The sequence below is a fragment of the Lolium rigidum genome, chromosome 4 (assembly GCF_022539505.1).
Source record: "Lolium rigidum isolate FL_2022 chromosome 4, APGP_CSIRO_Lrig_0.1, whole genome shotgun sequence".
In the NCBI taxonomy this organism is placed as follows: Eukaryota; Viridiplantae; Streptophyta; class Magnoliopsida; order Poales; family Poaceae; genus Lolium; species Lolium rigidum.
Genome location: NC_061511.1, coordinates 219,070,811 through 219,077,148, shown reverse-complemented (window position 1 = coordinate 219,077,148; position 6,338 = coordinate 219,070,811). Strand labels below are relative to the sequence as shown.

General features: G+C 42.2%; 1 long non-coding RNA gene across 2 annotated transcripts; it reads left to right on the top strand.

The window, feature by feature from the left end:
- On the top strand, positions 1-1,810 carry LOC124649542. Of its 2 annotated transcripts, none has more exons than XR_006986693.1 (5): positions 1-185; positions 322-385; positions 1,139-1,269; positions 1,356-1,471; positions 1,775-1,810. It is a non-coding gene; the product is annotated as an uncharacterized LOC124649542 (long non-coding RNA). The 2 variants fall into 2 exon arrangements; XR_006986692.1 differs by having other exon boundaries at positions 2-185; positions 317-385.
- Positions 1,811-6,338: the final 4,528 nt, after the last annotated feature.

Sequence of the window (6,338 nt, the reverse complement as noted above, 5' to 3'; positions counted from 1 at the left end):
AAACGCAAGAGTTGTTGGACAAGCACATAGTACGCGTCTGGCCATGCCCCGTTTCACCTTTCTCTCGTCATGACAAGAAGGAAGAGAAGTCTCTACAATCCTCGAGGGAATCACCTCTAGCAAGAAAGTAGCTCCTAAAGAAATTTGATGATTATCATGCCTTGCAATACCCCATTCAGCTTTAGGTAATAAGTTTACTTCCATTGGCATGTTACACTATAATTGGTTTCAGTTCTTGCAAATCTGGTTTCTATTTCTCTTAGTTACTTTGGTAGATTATACCAGCTGCAGCTAACATTATGTGTCTAATGGACAGTTTAGTAGACAGCTGGTTAACTGCTTCCTGAAGTGACTGTATGATGCAAAGCTATGGTTCTTTTCGAAGGTACTTGGTCCTTGGACACATGGTTGTATTTTCAATATCTAAAGCTCTTTTGTACCTCAAGCCTATTTGCTAGAGCTTCTGTTGTTACATTTCTACGTATGGTTTTTTACTGAAACAAGTTATTTCAATAATTATTTGATTTAAATTTAAGAGGCTCTAAATTAAGATATATTTGAAGAGAACATATGACTCAAATGAAGCATGACTCAAATTAAGACAGCTGTAAACTGACCTACTGATCATTTTTTTGCTCAAGCATGTATTTGCCTTTTTTATGGCTTTAAAATAGTTGCAACAACAATGAACTTGAGGTTTCCACAATACACGTGAGTCTCTCTCACTCCCATCTATCCTACTCATGCTTTATCAACTTAGTACATAAAAGCAGTTTGTTAGTATCTTTGCTTTTTTTAGATACTAATTCATGATCTTCCTCCAAGATGGCTGGAGAAATGGCCCAGGAAATCAGCTTTTGTTAGACTTGCTGGTGAAGGAGATTGGTCCCATCAATTTAAGGTTTTAGCTTTACTCAGGATTTACCGTTTCCATGTATAGTTTTTAACTATGCATCCCTGGCTAAGAATGTCACATATTGTATGTATATAGCCGGTGGTTCAATGGCGGGAACCATACATGAAACTTTCCTTGCAATATACTTTTCCCTTTGCTATATAGAATAACTGATGCCCTGCCTGATGTGTTTGTGTGGTGTATTGTTCTAGATTCTTATTATCTGTATTGATAATGCTACAGTTTTTTCTGCCTTTGTAGATGAAGAGTAGCGAATTGTTTGGACTGAATTCTGAATATGCTGCATTTGTGCCATGTGCGAGAAATAGCATATTGTTATCATCTTGAAATAGTAGACAAAAATGTACATTGAGGTCAGCTATCTTGAATGGTACTTCTTTCATTTCTCTACATGCTTTCGCTTTGTTGCTTTAAAACTTAAGCATGTTGTTCTTTTAAGGAGCTGGTCACTTCAGTACAGACTACAGAGAGATGACGGCTTGAGATATAGTCGCAGCACCATCATTGGCTGCAAGAATTTGCTCCCTGGAAGCGGAAATGTCAACACGGTAGCCTGTAACCACCTCTGCATTATTATGAATACTGTTATTTATGTTTAGACATATCTCATACATTCGAAATTAATTGAACTATGTAGCTAGCTTAATTAATCTACACATACATCATATGAATTCTCCCATTGTACATGTAAATTTGATTTTCCTCTCTATGATGGATATTGGGGCTCAATATATTACCGAGTGATGACTGATGGTATTGTGTACTTGCTGCAAAAAGAAGAAAAGTAAAATTGCTCGAATTATGCCTTTTTAGTATAGATTTAGTTCCAGAATGCTAATTGGTTGTGTTAAACTGCAGCATATTTTCCCCTCACATGACGAATTCATAAAAGAAAAATATTTTGGTTGTCCATGCAATCCAACAATTGAATGCAGTATTTTGCTCATACAAGAGAAGCAACCAAAGATCATACATGTAGGTCCTCTCTCTCCCACTCTCTCTGCCCTCTCTCTACTTCTCTCTCTAATCCCTGTACAAATATTTCAAGGTGTATAGTTACTAATATTTTTATGAGCATCTTTTAGGGTGTGTATGCAAATAGTAAGGTCATGAGAAATCTGCCATCCGCTATTTTCCCTTCTGCGTGTTGCCTTACTTGATTTTAGTGTTGTTTGTTCCTTTCGCTGAGGGTGCACTTTGTTTATGGAATAAAGCACGCAATGATTCTGGCAAATTGCTTGAGGCCTTGAGGGTCTGGAGGAAGTAGAAGAAATAATTAACCAGTGGCTAAATTATCTCCCCTACCTCCAGATATTTATAGGTTCCCAAGGAGCATATACATCATGTGTTATGAAAGTTATTAGGCGTATGTGCCGCACCATATGTGCAATGGTAGCTATTTTCCTGTATTCTCCTTAAATTTGTATGGGTGGCGTCAAGCATTATTTTAGTTTTATCTTTGCTTGTGTATATGCTAACATATGAGATATACATGGATTTTTAGCTAAATTGAGATTTTTCTTTTATAATTACTTTTCAAGTTCTGCAGTTTAGTCATTAGTATACTTCCCTCATTAGTTCAGATATAATGATAGAAAGTAACAAGTAGACTGTCTTCGCTCATACGTACAAGGGCGTTGTGCTGAGGTTAGTCGCTGTCTAACTTCATTGCGTGCAGCAGCTACAGAGCTCCGCTGTCTCCATTCCCGCCTGCACGGTGCTGCCTCTATCCTCTTCCCCTCTTCTTGGTGCATATAGTGCCTGGCTGGTCGGATGCTTTTGATTGCTGGCCTACGGTTTGAGGTAAAAATGTTTTGGGCAGATCTCAAATGGAAGAATCACAACGCACATAAAAATAAGGGTACTATCATGTTTTGAGGTACAAGATTTCGTGATTTTTCTTCACATTTGATCTTTTATCTCTTTTATTCATTTTCATAATATAAGATTGATTATATGAGATATTGCTGCATGCTTATATGCTTAAAAAATGTTCTTGAGGAGCTCTCATGTGCATTATATATGATTGTACCTCACTCTCCTTGTGTGCTCAATGAAGATGAAGATACCCTTATTTCCTACGGTGGCTTGGGAAGGGGAGTGAGACCGTTACTTGCTGGGTAAAAGGCCAGAGAAACGTTGTTGCGTCTGCTCCCAGTGTAGAGGTCTTCCATGGCGGTGCAGGCCAAGGTCCTCCATTTGGTGATGGCAGTGGTGTTAGCATTTGGCGGTGCACCTACATTAGGTTTATGTTTTCGATGTGTTGTGGCCTCTAAAGATCGAACTGCAACGAGATTATTTAGATGTTATAACTTTTGTACCTTCTATTACTGTCAAAAGGAAATACAGAATGTTAGTTATTGTAGTATATTTAGCTATTTTCCTGATTGTGTAAATATTTCTGTTCTTTTCCAAATTTGTGTGTTTAGTTATAATATCACTATTAATTTTGCTTTCTAAATCCTCTAAAATGCATTTCTATTTAAATGTGGATCTGTTCGAACTTCACGGGATCGTGCGCCAAGGCGCACATCTAAATCTAGTATTAAGTTAAATGTTGACGCCTCCTTCTATGATGACAAGGAAAGCGGGTGCAGCAGGGGCGGTTCTCCGAGATGTAGAAGTACACAGTGACGGTCGGAAGCTTTCGGTGTGGTCTCAACAAGCTGTCCCAATTGCAATCTGCGTGGTCTCTAGCCAACGTGAAAAGACAAGTATCCTCCTAGCCATGCAAATATAGTTTTATAATAGTCACCTTTCCCTGTTAGGCACAAAAGGAGATTAGAGTATATAATCTGAGGAGGAGAGCGTATATGGTGACGTTCTCAACTTCTCGTTAGAGACACATGCCATACGATGATTAGAGGAAGGGAACGTATGTTCTTCAAACGGAGAACGTTCATGGTGTCGTTGCAAGGTATAATAAAAATAGAAAGCATTTAGCCTAGATTTTATCTAAGTTTGTGATAAGTATATAAAGCCAGAGAAAGTATAAAATATGTCATTGACATGCCCACGAGCAACCCGATGACTGATAGACGGGACCGATTTAATGAATCTATGCATGTTTTAGCCTAGTACATATTATCTAAATTTGTAAGAAATATTTAGGGCTGGATTGGAAGGAGTAGTACAATAGTTAATTTGGATCCAAGGGTTAAGTTCGTTAGTTGTGTCAAATTTTAAATTTATCAGTAGTACATGTTTTTTGAGAGAAAAGGTAGTACCAATGTTAGAGCCTTATAGGACTGTTTGAGTGACTTGACACGTTACAATATGTGTTCTGCGAGCACGTACGTGCATGGCTACGTGTACTCGCCGTTTGGAAACAAAAGAGCGGCCGCACAGCGGTAGCAGGTTTTGCAAAGGAAAAAGTCTATTCTAAACCTTGAACTTGTAGAGGTTAGGCAAATCAAACCCTGAACTCAAAATCCTTGTCATTTGTACCCTGAACTGTTAGATCCTGGTCTAAACTAAACCTTACATCTATTTGGCTCACCGGGAATAGCGTAATCCCGGCCAGGAATACCCATTATCACACTGACTAGACGGGGACGAGCAGGGAGAGGTGCACGAGCTAGAGCTCCCACCCCGTGTCTTCTCTCCGGCGGCCGCCCCGCAACTCCCGTCTGTGGGAGCTAGGGCCTCTGTCGCCACCGCCCCGCGTACGTATCCTCTCCGGCAGCAGAGCGCGTCTAACGGCGCTGTCCAGACGAGGCCCGCCCGGCTGCAGCCACGCTCGAGGATGGATCGATTGGGGTGTGCTGAAGCTGCTCCTGCTCGTCTGTGCCACACGTTGGTTGCTCTTCTTTTTCTTTTGAAAATTTGATTGAACCCAGTATTGAAATCAGTGGCACAAACTAAGCTACTCCGTACCTTGAATTGTTTGATTCGCGCGAGGGCAGATCTGCTGGAGCAGTGCTCAAACTAGATACAGAAATTGGAAATTGGGGAAGAGGATGAATATGACGTGTGGGCCAATATAGTCAGTGGGAGTATCAATTTAAAATTTAGTTTTTCTATCTCCACAAATAGGTTCAGGTTTGATTTAGACCGGGATCTGATAGTTTAGGGTACAAACGACAAGGATTTCAAGTTTAGGGTTTGATTCGTCCAACCTCTACAAATTCAGGGTTTAGAATAGACTTTTCCCTTTTGCAAAGCTCGGACGAACGGTGGGGCGGTGGGCGTATGTCACCTTTTTGGGTGTATGTCACCTGTCAACTGCAACTTGCACGTACGCAGCGAGTGATTCTTCTCTCTATCGGCCCTGGCCTTGACGTGCACGCGCCAACAAGGACGTCGCGCGCCGTGTGGTGGTGCCCGACGTGGAGCGCTCCAAGCCACCACCTCCGCCTCTAAACTACACGCACCGGCCACCGGCTGGATCCCGATCTGGTAATCATCCATGGCAGGTATTACGTGCTAATATATTCGTGAGGCCAGGAAGGAGCCGCTCGAACGAGGCCCTGGGTTTTTATTATTCTCGTACGTACTGGTCCACGACGGCGGTGCTCGTCGTCTTCACGGCCGGACACGACGGCCCTTTCCCTTCCTATCTTCTCCAGTTCTGTTTTTTTTTTTTCGGAAAGAACTCTATATATGACATGAGTTTATAAGAAGTACAAACTACTCCAAATATAATGCATTTATATCGAGGTTCTTGGACCAAGCAAGCCGCTGACGTGTCGTTGTCGCCACCCCTTTACCAGCGTTGTGATGATAGTCGGGACGTCTTCGTGCACGTACCTCTAAGGACTAGCACCCCAGAGCTGAATTCGTCACCATTGAATTGATCTAAATATTCTAAGTTCTAGCACGAAACCTATAACACATGTAGATTGGACGAGATCCACCACTTCAGAAAAGTGACGACCAGACGAATCCCACCCTCCTCAATGAGATCTCCGCCGACGAGGTGGACGAGGAGGCAGGTATGCCTTATTCTTGCCCCGCATAACGCCACTATATATAACCACCATAACGATAATATCGTTGACCAAACTCTAACTTTGGGGACCTTTCTATAGCATCGACCGCAGGTCCGATGTCCCCACCCGCTCCTCCCGCCGGGGCTGCTAGCAGAGGACGCGGGGACCCGTCGATCCTCGGTTGTGAGGACGAGGCAGATGGCAGCAGTTGCTAGCATTTCCACCCTAATACAACTTTGGGTAAGAAGCCCTCCAAGCAGTTCAATAGAAGTTATTTTGGTGTGTACGGCGAGAGAACGGACACTAGCAGTCGAATTCAAAATCTCAAGGGTAGGACTGGTATCAACGCTAGCCAACCATCCATGCTATGCCTCAGTTTACTCTCCAGTCACGCTTAACTAGCAACCACAGCCAAACTCCAAAAAAAATGATCGAAGTGCCGGAGTGATGCGTCCCGACACTCAAACGAAGAACAAACACATAGTACTCAT